Below are 14,092 nucleotides of genomic sequence, written 5' to 3'. Positions count from 1 at the left end.
GTTACTGGTTGGTCTGATCATCACGCGAGTGTTACGGAAATGCTTCAGGAACTCGGGTGGGAGTCTTTGGAGGAAACGAGGCATTCTTTTCGTGAATCGCTACTGAGGAAGTTTAGAGAATCAGCATTTGAGGCTGACTGCAGTACAATTTTACTGCCGCCAACTTACATTTCGCGGAAAGACCAAAAAGATAAGATAGAGAGATTACGGTTCGTACAGAGGCATATAGACAGTCATTTTTCCCTCGTTCTGTTTGGGAGTGGAACAGGGAGAGAAGATGCTAGTTGTGGTACGAGGTACCCTCCGCCACGCACCGTGTGGTGGACTGCGGAGTATGTATGTAGATGTAGATTTTAAATATTGCTGAAACAGCAACTGTTAAAATTCTTCACGGTTAATGATAACAGCCAAACAGCTGCAGGATAAAGATTTATTAAAATTGTTGACTACGGTTTCGGTATATCTGAGTATACCTTCATCAGAAGTAAAATACACTAAAATCACATCCTGCTGTGGAGATACATAACTGACGACGCCTCTGGCATAGTTGTTTTATGTATCTCCACTGCAGGATGTGATTTTAGTGTATTTTACTTCTGATGAAGGTATATTTAGATATACCGAAACCGTGGTCAAGAATTTTAATAAATCTTTATCCAGCAAGTGTTTGGCTGCTACCATTTACCATGTATAAGAAAATGGTTCAATCCGCTCTGAGCACTATGGGACTTAACATCTGAGGTCATCAGTCCCCTAGACTTACAACTACTTAAACCTAACTAAGGACATCACGCACATCTATGCCCGAGGCAGGATTCGAACCTGCGACCGTAGCGGTAGCGCGGTTCCAGACTGAAGCGCCTAGAACCGCTCGGGCACTCCGGCCGGCCTGTATAAGAACATAGACTGAATAACTTACATGCTGTAAAAACGAGAGGGTGAATTGCACATTGTTTTCCATTTGTAAAAACAAATCGAAAAACAGCCAAGGTAAGCGGCTCCTTTTTAGTAAATGAATAAGAAATGGGCCCGACTGGACAGCAGATAGTGAGAGAATAGCCTGTGTTCCTCAGGTCGAAATATTTGACAGTTGAAGTCCCCCATTTCCGCATTGCTGATGCAACATGGTTATCGTGTGGTCAGCTGTGTAGAGTTCCCGCAATAATTCTCCCTTTTTCATTAAGCGGCTTATATTCGTTTTCAAGACGTAATCACCCATCCGTCACCGGACTTTTAACTAATCCGGCCCTCCTTCAGTATTGCATACATACTCATACACTCACACGGCCACCGCCCCCTCCACACATACACGCGCGCACATACACACGAACACTAACAAGAGCGTGTCTCCGTCGCCCTCACTCTATCAGTATGCGAAGCTCCGCTCCGTTCACTTGCCGACATATTGGTGCCCATTTTTGTAATTTCGACCCCCCCCGAGCCCAGAGCCTGATGCGGAACGTGTGCAGGCGGCTGCCCTGGGCTGGGGGATTCCCCCGTCTCTATCTGCCGCGGATCTCTGCAGCGGCCGTAGCTGCGGTGCTGGGCAAATCAGTGCGCGCGAACACACACTCACACACACGTACACACACAGGCGGTGGCGCATCAGGCGCGGTGTGATGGTGTGGGTGTTGCAGGGGGTGAGTTGGAGGGGGGAGGGATGTAATTACGAGACGAGCGCTCCTCCCCCACCCCCTGCCCCCACCCCTCTGCTGGCGTACTTGCTCTGCTGTCGATTTTTCATGCGCGGCCGTCACATGCGTCTGACACGCACCAGCCGCCACCGACGCCGCTGCCGCCGACGCCACCACCCCCGCAATCTGCATATCGGGGCAATTCCTCTCGCGCAGCGGCGCGGAGGATACCAGAGCAGAGGCGGCGCCCTTTATTAAAACGGCCACGCTGGCTGGCTCCTGATGATGCGCTCCGATTCTTGAAACGCAGCTCTTTCTTATTGTTTCCCGACGCTGTCTTTTACCACTCGGCAGCTGCTGGACCCTAGGGGGGGGGGGGGGGGGGGGGTACACAGCTCACTAACGTGACACCCAGCAACATGCCAAATCAAAACAAATGTGGCGTGAAGCCACTGATACGCGACCATTTTTACGTAATTTGGAGTTTGTTTCAGTGCCATAACAGACGCTACAACAATACATTCAAGTTAAAGGTTGTGTGGTGACTATTTTCTTTAATGTCGCTTTTTGATTCAGTATTGGTTAAAAACAGTCTTGGTTGCAATTTTAGTTTATTTTTCAACGATGCGTTTCGCCCTATTTAGGCATCTTCAGGTTATCTACATCGAATACAGAGGACAAATACATCTATTTAAGAATAGCGATCTCGTCGTGGTTACTTGGATAACCTATGAGCATGCATAAACAGATCACCTATTGAAAATATAAACAGATCACTTATTGAAAGAGCAAATACCTTAATTTGGTTTTTCTTAAGAATCCTTTAGTCAGTGTAGTCAAAGGGCATCGTCGAATATGTCAGGCCAACATCGCCTTCGTTAAACTCAGTACAAACTAGAAATATAAAATAGTAAAATCATTACCTTTTCTAGATGGACGCGAGAGGCATCAAGATCTGCATAACGCGTTCCCGTTCACAGGAGCGAGTAACAGTAAGATGAGGGCTCAGGTAGTAAGCATAATGCACCATAGCGTCGTGTGCCAGTACTGAAGCCTAATACAGAATCACCTCAAGAGGTGGCGCTGCGGCGCAGCAGTGATTAAAAATGAGAGATCGTAAACTGGATATACATACCCACTATATAAATGTAATGCACATAAAACATTGATAAGAAGGAATTACTAGGGGCAACACCTGTGCTTAACTTATCCTAAAATATAAATGAAGGCGGTACATTTAAAATGAGAAGCCAAGGTGTATAGTACAACACACAGATGAAGTACATAAACAGATTTTCGTATCATATACCACTAGAACAATGTTGACTGGAATACTCCCTTTCGAATTCTGAAGGTGGCAGGGGTAAAATACAGGGAGCAGTTATAAGAGTCAAGGGACATGAAAGGGAAGGGAGTGAGACAGGGCTGTAGCCTCTCCCCGATGTTATTCAATCTGTATATTGAGCAAGCAGTGAAGGAAACAAAATAAAAATTCGGAGTAGGTATTAAAATCCATGGAGAAGAAATAAAAACTTTGAGGTTCGCCGATGACATTGTAATTCTGTCAGAGACAGCAAAGAACTTGGAGGAGCAGTTGAACGGAATGGACAGTGTCTTGAAAGGGGGATATAAGATGAACATCAACAAAAGCAAAACGAGGATCATGGAATGTAGTCGAATTAAATCGGGTGATGCTGAGGGACTTAGATTAAGAAATGAGACACTTAAAGTAGTAAAGGAGTTTTGCTATTTGGGGAGCAAAATAACTAGTGATGGTCGAAGTAGAGAGGATATAAAATGTAGACTGGCAATGGCAAGGAAAGCGTTTCTGAACAAGAGAAATTTGTTAACATCGAGTATAGATTTAAGTGTCAGGAAGTCGTTTCTGAAAGTATTTGTATGTAGTGTAGCCATGTATGGAAGTGAAACATGGACGATAACTAGTTTGGACAAGAAGAGAATAGAAGCTTTCGAAATGTGGTGTAACAGAAGAATGCTGAAGATTAGATGGGTAGATCATATAACTAATGAGGAGGTATTGAATAGGATTGGGGAGAAGAGACGTTTGTGGCACAACTTGACTAGAAGAAGGGATCTGTTGGTAGGACATGTTGTGAGGCATCAAGGGATCACCAATTTAGTACTGGAGGGCAGCGTGGAGGGTAAAATTCGCAGAGGGAGACCAAGAGATGAATACACTAAACAGATACAGAAGGATGGAGGTTGCAGTAGGTACTGGGAGGTGAAGAAGCTTGCTCAGGATAGAGTAGGATGGAGAGCTGCATCAAACCAGTCTCGGGACTGAAGACCACAACAACAACAACAACAACAACAACATACCACTAGAACGAGAACATTAAAAACACAGGACCGTAATTTCAAATAAAGAGGCCGCCCATATAACACTCAATACTGCGTCATTCGGAGCTAGAACGTCTAGCAAGAAAACTTTTTTTTTTATATAAAATACAAGTAAAATTATGGGGCTTAAAAAATACACACCAACGTGGAAGACGGACGTTATGCGGGTAAACGTCTCCCCCCCCCTTTTTTTATATTTACATTGAAATGTATAAAATGCGACATCATTTAAAGCGACAAACTCGCAAGTATTCTATTTGAGTGAAAAGAAAAAACCCTAATGGCTTGGCTAAGAAGACATAAGACCAGAGAGTAACAGGGCTCATATTAAGGCATAACTGCGAGAGCTCCAGGATTACATTAATAACACCGATTTCATAACTTCTAAATAGGCCTGATTTTCGCCAAACATTTGGCCGTTAAGGAGAGACAAATCTTTGCCTTCCATATGCCTAAATATTTCAATTTCTTCCAAAATGTTTAGCTTCTTACCCTTTTGTGCAAAATGCAAAATCTTAAGATTTTGTACTTGCGGAGGACTGTGGCCACTGGCTTTGAGGTATTGGGCAAAGGCAGAGTTCTGTTTTACCTGTCCTCATCTATTTAGAAGATGTTCTTGCAATCTAATTTTGAAGGTTCTGCCTGTTTGTCCAACATATCCTGCATTACAATACCGACACTCCAGCCGATATACCCCCGATGCCAAAAGGTGGTTCTTTTTAGGTGATTCATTACGTATGTACGTAAACTGGACATTGGTAGCCAACATGAGTGAAACGCCCGTTAAACCCACTGGGCAGAACAAGTAATAGGATTGTGGAAAGGGCCAAAGATTGAAGTCCGTTTCTGCTTGTAATTGTCATTTATTGTATTTTAGATACTCTTTCACGGCTGAAGGCCTTCAACAAGAAATGTTAACAAGATAATAATCCAATTAAGATAGCAATAAAATAATTCAAAACAGCAACATACGCAAAGTGCAATACAAATGGCTGAGGGCCACAATTAATTTCCAGAATTTTAGAATATATGTCATAGACCTGTAAAGGCAGAAGGCCAACAATAAATCTTAAAGAAATCGAAAATTCAATTAAAATACTAATAAAATAATTTGAAACCCAAAAGGCAACATATACAAGGTGCAATACCAATGGCTGAGGGCCACAATCAAACTTCAAAATTTCAAAATATATTACCACAATTTTTAAAGGCAGAAGGCCGCAGTGTTTAAGATAAATTTAAAAATTAATTTTGCAAAATTTTCAGAAACAAACAATAACCATAAGCCTAAAGTTTAAAACAGCTGACAACAGATAATTAAACACCAGTGGCACTCAGAAAGCCACCATGGAGGTCGGTCTGCCCTCGTTCACTTAGGTGAGACAGATGGTGAGCCCAACTATACTTGATTCGTCGGAACCCAACCAGGGGGAAGCCACGGACCGACCGACACAACGACTTGCTTCCCGTCAATCAGTACATGAGAACCTTACCGGCAATGTTACAAACGTGATAATCCACAATGGAGTATGTACTAGTTGTCAAAACTACACACCATGTTGGACAGCGTCAACAGGTGAGGAAAGGACGCTGCCTGAAATTACGTTAGTGGCCAGGGCAGGTAACCAGAACACTAACGGCCACAAGACAGAAAATTCCACTGGTGCAGTCCAGTCGTAGTCGACCAAAATAGTTAATTGCACTGCATGGCGGCTAAATCTCAGCAATAGAACCACCCGGTGTTGCTCACAGGAGAACCTCCCCAACAGTAAACCACTAAAGCGAACCACCACAACATGAATAGACGTGGCTTGGGTAGTTGAAACCACTACTCAACTTCGACGTCCTGAGTCGGCGAACCACGAAGCTGGTAGCGATCGGACAGCCCCACACACGCTCCGACACTGCGCAGGGACCGCCAGCGGCCCCAGCCGACTGCACCGCGCGGAGATAACTTCCCTGGTCCGCAACAACCGACCGACTCACTCCAGACCCCCTTGCCGGAAACTATATGCACCAAACCCAAGTTAGTACAAGGTGCAAATATCGAAACACATCACTGCTGCCACACGTAGAAGGAAGAAGAACCACGACATAACCGCTACAAGGGCGGGAAACCAAACACAGATAGACAGCGAGGTTCATGAAAACGCATAGTTGGGAGAGAGTACGTCTCAATGAAATTAATCTAAAAATATCCGTAAAGAGCCACAAATACTATATAGGGAACAATGGTAATGAACTGACCAGTAAGAACAAACCGAAAATAAATCGAAATACAATGTGAAAACGCACCGAGGTTGAGGAGAACACGTCGAACACAGGTGTATCCTATCTATAAGACAATGCGAAACTGAGTCATTACAGCAGTTGCACCGTTCGGGAAGACAACTAGGCCACCAGGTGCACTACAGGTGAGCATTAATACTTAATATTTACATATTACACCACAACGAAGATGAGAAAACCACCTGGAGGTCGTGTGTAATAACAATCCAGCATCTGCATGGTCCGACAGATTTATGATTCTATGTTCACTTGATGTCACTGGTACTATATACTGTAATTCCCATCATTCAATGATATCATCTTATACTAATAAAATTTTGTTGACTATCGGTGTAAATCATTGATATCTATGAATTTAGTACTGTTCCTGTTTGCTCACACTAGTCGTGAAGAGAAGTTGTAGAAGGAGGTCACGTGGAAATTTTTGTGGGAAGTACACATGTTTTGTGCGGAAGTAACGAACATTTAGAACTTTGTAGCTCATATACACTGAAGAGCCAAAGAAACGTGTACACGTACCTAATATCGTAGAGGGCCCCCGTGAGCACGAATAATTGGGGCAACACGACGTGGCATGGACTCGACTAAGTCTGAAGGAGTGCTGGAGGGAACTGACACCATGAATCTTGCAAGGCTGTCTATAAATCCGTAAGAGTACGAAGGATGGAGATCTCTTCTGACCAACACGTTGCAAGACATCCCAGATACGCTCAATAATGTTCAGGCCGGGGAGACTGGTGGCCAGCGGAAGTGTTTAAACTCAGAAGAGTGTTCCTGGAGCCACTCTGTAGCAATTCTGGACGTCTAGGGTACCGCATTGTCCTATTGGAATTGCTCAAGTCCATCGGAACGGTTGGTTGGTTGGTTGGTTGGTTTGGGGAATGAGACCAGACAGCGTGGTCATCGGTCTCATCGGATTAGGGAAGGATGGGGAAGGAAATCGGCCGTGCCCTTTCAGAGGAACTCTCCTGGCATTTGCCTGGAGTGATTTAGGGAAATCACGGAAAACCTAAATCAGGATGGCCGGACGCGGGATTGAACCGTCGTCCTCCCGAATGCGACCATCGGAATGCACAATGGACATGAATGGATGAAGATGTTCAGACTGGATGCTTACGTACGTGTCACCTGTCAGAGTCGTAACTTGACGTTTCAGGGGTCCCCTATCACTCCAACTGCACACGCCTCACACCATTACAGAGTCTCCACCAGTTGCAACAGTCCCCTGCTGACATGCAGGGTCCATGGGTTCATGAGGTTGTCTCCGTACCCGTACACGTCCATCCCCTCGATACAATGTGGAAAGAGACTCGTCCGACCAGGCAGCATTTTTCCAGTCGTCAACAGTCCGAAGTCGGTGTTGACGGGCCCAGGCGAGGGTTAAAGCTTTGTTTCGTGCAGTCATCAAGGGTACACGAGTGGGCCTTCGGCTTCGAAATCCCGTACCGATCATGTTCCGTTGAATGGTTCTCACGCCAGCATTGAAATCTGCAGCAATTTGCGGAAGTCTTGGAGTTCTGTCACGTTGAACGATTCTCTTCAGTCGTCGTTGGCCCCGTTCTTGCAGAATCTTTTTCGGCCGCAGCGATATCGGAGATTTGATGTTTTACCGGATTTCTGATGTTCACGCTACACTCGTGAAATGGTCATACGGGAAAATCCCCAGTTCATCGCTACCTCGGAGACGCTGTGTCCCATCGCTCGTGCGCCGACTGTAACACCACGTTCAAAGTCACTGAAATCTTGATAACCTGCCATTGTAGCCGCAGTAACCGATCTAACAACTGCGCCAGACACTTTTAGTTTTATAAAGGGATTGCCGGCCGCAGCGCCGCATTCTGTCTGCTTACATATCTGTGTATTTGAATACGCATTCCTACACCGGTTTCTTTGACGCTTCAGTGTACTTCGAGAACCATTCGCCTGAGTGATTAAGATCAGAAAAGGTATAACAAAAAACTATTTTTATTTGGTAGTTAGTAACCCATCGAACTATCCAAGGCCGGGAAACAGGACCACCTCTTCGTACAACCATAACCTGCGAGGACAGTTATATCCGTGCAGAGCCGGCCGGTGTGGCCGAGCGGTTCTAGGCGCTTCACTTTGGAACCGCGCGACCGCTACTGTCGCAGGTTCGAATCCTGCCTCGGGCATGGATGTGTGTGCTGTCCTTAGGTTAGTTAGGTTTAAGTAGTTCTAAGTTCTATGGGACTAATGACATCAAATGTTAAGTCCCATAGTGCTCAGAACCATTTGAACCCATTATCCGTGCAGAGAGACGACGTATCCAACATCAAAAGAATCAACTAAGTACAAATCTAATAGTTTTGCACTGTGTTCACGTCTTTCGAATTTCGTTCATAAATGTCTGACACATAATGGATGACTCATCGTACAAACCTTATTAAAGGCTCGTGTTGCAAAATATCAACCGCCATTTTTTTCACAAAAGGAGTTAAGTGCTGTTACACTTTCGGTACTCTGTTGCATTTCCCTAGGTTTATTCCAAGTGCCAAAAAATGGAGAAAATGTTTCAAACATCCATTACTAAATGGCGTAAGGTCTATGTAACGAGTAGTGCTTCCATGTGCCATGCGTCAAAATCTCTGCCATTTGGTTGATGCACCGTTTGTGTGGTCAGTAACACATCCTTGCAAAAGGAAACAGATAATTTCGATTTCAGAAAGAGTAAAAAAAAGTGTAGAAGTGAATAGACTAAACAGTGTGTGTATCGAAAATGTTACACAAAGTTAACAACACACGCAGTCCTAAAGTTCACTTTCAACATCTGATGCAAAGCATAGAGTCGTGTAAAAAACAGAAATCAATAAAAATAGTTTTTTATTCAATTTCATTTTGATACTCTCCTGTAAAAATTTTTAAAGGTATAAGAAATAGTTTTTGTTGACTACAGTTGTACTTGTTAAAAGACTGCTTCTGTACTTGTATTCAAACGAATAATACGTAGCGCTTCAGTATTAATGGGTTTTGAAACAAAATCTATCTATATGTAGTTCCAACGGTTTGTTGGTATAAGGATCAGCAGCTGAAATTTGGTTATTACCTGTTCAGGTTCCTGTAACAGTTATATGCAATGGCAGTGGCTACGTTTGCACTGTCTTACAAGAAATAACCGTTCATCTCTTTCCTACTTGTTAGTTCCCTGCAAAAGGTATGAGGGATGTTCAAAAGAAAAGGTACAAATCAACACTGTGGCTATAATTGAAGTCTTTATTCAAATATAATCACCAGAGGCCTGAGCATTACTGCCTCACTAGTTCACGAGCCGAAGGACTCCCTGTTCCCAGAATTCCTGTGCCTGTGACAGTAGTGCACTGTCTTACAAGAAATAACCGTTTGTCTCTTTCCTACTTGTTAGTTCCTTGCAAAAGGTATGAGGGATGTTCAAAAGAAAAGGTACAAAACAACACTGTGGCTATAATTGAAGTCTTTATTCAAATGTAATCACCAGAGGCCTGAGCATTACTGCCTCACTAGTTCACGAGCCGAAGGACTCCCTGTTCCCAGAATTCCTGTGCCTGTGACAGTAGTGAGTCCTCCTCTGTGTCCTTCAGCTCTCCGTCAGAGGTGAAGCGCTTGTCGTTTAGATGTTTCTTTAATTAGCAGGGTGGCAAGTCCAGGCTGCAGGGCGGATACTCAATCTGGTCCCACTTGAACTTGGCCATTGCACTTCGTGTGACCTCAGAGACGTGTGGGTGAGCATTATCATCAAACGGAACCACTCCCTCTCAGGCCGTTTGCTCTTTATGGATTTGCATATGCTACGGAGTGTCTCACAGTGCACGTCGCTGCAGATTTTGGGATGTTTCCATTTGGCCCACTGCTCGAATTAGGCAATACCCTGATTTTGGGATGTCTTCATTTGGTCCACTCCTCGAATTGGGCAAAACCCAGATTTTGGGATGTCTCCATTTGGTCCACTCCTCGAACTGGGCAATACCCGAATTTTGGGATGCCTCCATTTGGCCCACTGCTCGGATTGGGTGATACCCAGATTTAGGGATGTCACATTTGGTCCACTGCTCAAATCAGCGACATCCAGATTTTGGGATTTTGGCCCACTGCTCGAATCGAGTGACTTCGAGATTTTGTGGTGTCTCCATTTCGTCCACTGTTCGAATCAGGCAATACCAAGAGCTTATGATGTCTCCATTTGGCTGACTGCTCGAATTGGGCAATACCCAAATTCTATCTCCTGAAAGACTTGCATCTACCTTGCACTTCTTTCACTTATTTACTATTTACGATATTTTAGTCATAATCCGATGTACATGGGGTGTCGAAAAATGGGGTGAACGTAAAAAAAATGTTCAAATGTGTTTGAATTCCTAAGGGACCAACTGCTGATGTCATCGGTCCCTAGACTTACACACTACTTACACTAACTTAAACTAACTTCTGCTAAGAACAACTAACACACCCAATCCGTAACATGGCGCCCTAAACCACGCTGCTACACCGCGCGGCTGCAGTGAACATAAACTTGACTGCTGAAGGCACAGCTTCGAAGTTTTTAGGGAGGAGACAGCGACGCTACATTCACGTCCCTAGATGTTTCACCACGTTATCGCAAAGCCGCACAAGAAAATTTCAACTTGTCTGATTGTTACGACGTTTGGTACCTTTCCATTTGAACATTTTTGTTCATCTTTTTCTCATACTGTTTCTTTTCAGATGTCAGGGACATTTCAACTCTTCAAAAGCTGACCAGTTCTACTGTTGGTGATGTGACTGTGAAGCGGAACGTGATGAAACAACCACGGGTAAATCAGAACCAGGTAGACAACATGTACTGACGGGGATAGACTGTCGAACATTGTAGTGGATGGTTTTAAAGAACAGCACGATATAAGCGGAAAGAATCAGTCACGAGTTCCGAAGTGCCACAAGTAGTTCAGTTAGTACAGTGACTGTGCGTAGGAAGTCCAAAAGAATGTGGTACAATGATGGGGCAGCTCCTCATAATCCATACATTTCTGTGGTCAATACACAGTGTCGCTTGGGGTCGTGTAAAGAACGACACCACACGACACTAGATGACTGGAAACGAGTGATATGAAATGATGAATCACGCTACGCTCTCTGAGAATCCGATGGAAGGGTTTGGGTTTGGAGAATGCCTGCAGAACATTTGCTGGCATCATGTGTAGCACCAACAGTGAAGTAGAGAAAAAGTGGTGGTTCAATATAGGGGTGTTTGAAAAGTGATGTTACAGGAGAATGTTGAAGATTAGACGTGTTGGATCTGACTGAAGGAACTGGCGAGCGGATTTGGGGGGGGGGGGGGAGGGGGGAGCGGGGGCAGGGGGAGAGGTTACATCACATGTTGACTGAAAGAAAGGATCGGTTGATAGGATTCATCCTATCTGCAAGTGCAAGGATGTGTAAGGGTTAGGAGTACTAGAGGGATACCAAAGCTTGAATACAGCCAGGAAGTTCAAAGCGATGTGTGTTGCAGTACTTACGTAGAGATGAAGAGTTGTGGTGCAATATACATAGGTATGACATGCAGGAATTTTAAAACGCGATAGAAAGAACACATCAGGTGTTGGCAGTACGTAGAAAACCATTCCATATTTGCAGAACAGTTAAAACAACAGAACCACCATCCTACAAAACATAGAACAAGATACGAAAATAATGAAAATAAACAACCACGACAAATGCCTTATACAAATGCAAGAAAACCTCTACATCCAGAGAGCCATTGCTGAAAAGAAATATGCGGTAAATGAGGAAAGTCACATCAGTACAGAGTCGATACTACACTTAATAAAAGAAATGATAAGATAAAAAGCATCCCTCTTGCACATGCAGCCCTATGCAAATAAATACATGCCTTCCTCTCTCTCTCTGCCTCCCACCTTCTGGTCACCCACCCACCCAGCCACCCAGCCACCCACTCACCCACCCACCCACCCACACACTCACACACCCACGAACACACACACACACACACACACACACATGCACCCACGCACGCACGCACGCACACACACACACACACACATACACACACACACACACACACACACACACACACAAAGGAATACGCACCAAAACAAATACCATTTCACAAAAAAGAGTACTGAAACAAATACCATTTCACACACACACACACACACACACACACACACACACACAGACACACATGCATGCATACACAATCAGATCACAGATATCTAAACAACATCCGATAGTCAGCAACACAAACAGAAACATAGCATCAAAACAAGTGTTCAGTTCCTGGTGCTGTGAAGCGTGGCAAACAAAAACCCAAATGACAATTATAAGAAGAAGAACAGCGCTAAAAACGGAATTAAAACACAACATGCAGAAAAATCATCCACGGAACCCCTAAGCAGAATTCAAAATATTGCTATTCCGTGGGAAAACCTACCACCAGAACAGTTTATAACCTAATTATAAATTGTCCCAAACTGTAAACTAAATAGTAAAAACATGTATATTTCCCAGGCCACTGAAGATGCCTTGCAGAGAATAAAGGCGAAAAGCGTATGGCACCAAAATTGTGTTTCATTCAGTTTTAGTTAGACGGTTAACTAGTAAAAATTAACAATATAGCGTAATATTACACGCAACTGAGGAAGACAGGACTACAAAAGTTGAAAAAATGAAGAAGTCTGCATACGACTGGCTTGTGTGGAGAGCTGCCTCAAACCATTCTTCAGACCGAATGGATATATATACAGTGTCCCAAATTGTAAACCAAATAGTAAAAATACATCTACATCTACGTCTATACTCCGCGAGCCACCTTACGGTGTGTGGCGGAGGGTACTTATTGTACCACTATCTGATCCCCCCTTCCCTGTTCCATTCACGAATTGTGCGTGGGATCTTTTCGTTGTGATCATTACGCGAGATATATGTGGGCGGTAGTAATATGTTGCCCATCTCTTCCCGGAATGTGCTCTCTCGTAATTTCGATAATAAACCTCTCCGTATTGCGTAACGCCTTTCTTGAAGTGTCCGCCACTGGAGCTTGTTCAGCATCTCCGTAACGCTCTCGCGCTGACTAAATGTCTCCGTATTTGCTCTAATTTCTCGGATCTTTTCGTTGTGATCATTACGCGAGATATATGTGGGCGGTAGTAATATGTTGCCCATCTCTTCCCGGAATGTGCTCTCTCGTAATTTCGATAATAAACCTCTCCGTATTGCGTAACGCCTTTCTTGAAGTGTCCGCCACTGGAGCTTGTTCAGCATCTCCGTAACGCTCTCGCGCTGACTAAATGTCCCCATGACGAATCGCGCTGCTTTTCGCTGGATCATGTCTATCTCTTCTATTAATCCAACCTGGTAAGGGTCCCATACTGATGAGCAATACTCAAGAATCGGACGAACAAGCAAAAATTTATACATTTTCCAGGCCACTGAAGATGCCTTGCAGAGAATAAAGGCGAACAGCGCATGGCACCAAAATTGTGTTTCATTCAGTTTTAGTTAGACGGTTAACAAGTAAAAATTAACAATATAGCATAATATTACACGCAACTGAGGAAGACAGGACTACAAAAGTTGAAGAGATGAAGAGGTCTGTACACGACCGGCTTGTGTGGAGAGCTACATCAAACCATTCTTCAGGTCTAATGAATGGTTATGTTGGCTCTCCGACCATCGTGTTACGACCCTTTTGTAGCCGAGCGCAGGTACCGAAGACACCGGGGACTGCCAAGCAAGCAGTTTTGTACCGTGGGTTTTCCTACCAGAGCCTCTCCACTGCTGATTTACCCCAGTCGTTCATAAGCCGTGTGTTGTCACTG

The sequence above is a fragment of the Schistocerca americana genome, chromosome 10, assembly GCF_021461395.2.
Source record: "Schistocerca americana isolate TAMUIC-IGC-003095 chromosome 10, iqSchAmer2.1, whole genome shotgun sequence".
Lineage (NCBI taxonomy): Eukaryota > Metazoa > Arthropoda > Insecta > Orthoptera > Acrididae > Schistocerca > Schistocerca americana.
Note: the sequence above shows the minus strand (reverse complement) of the source record.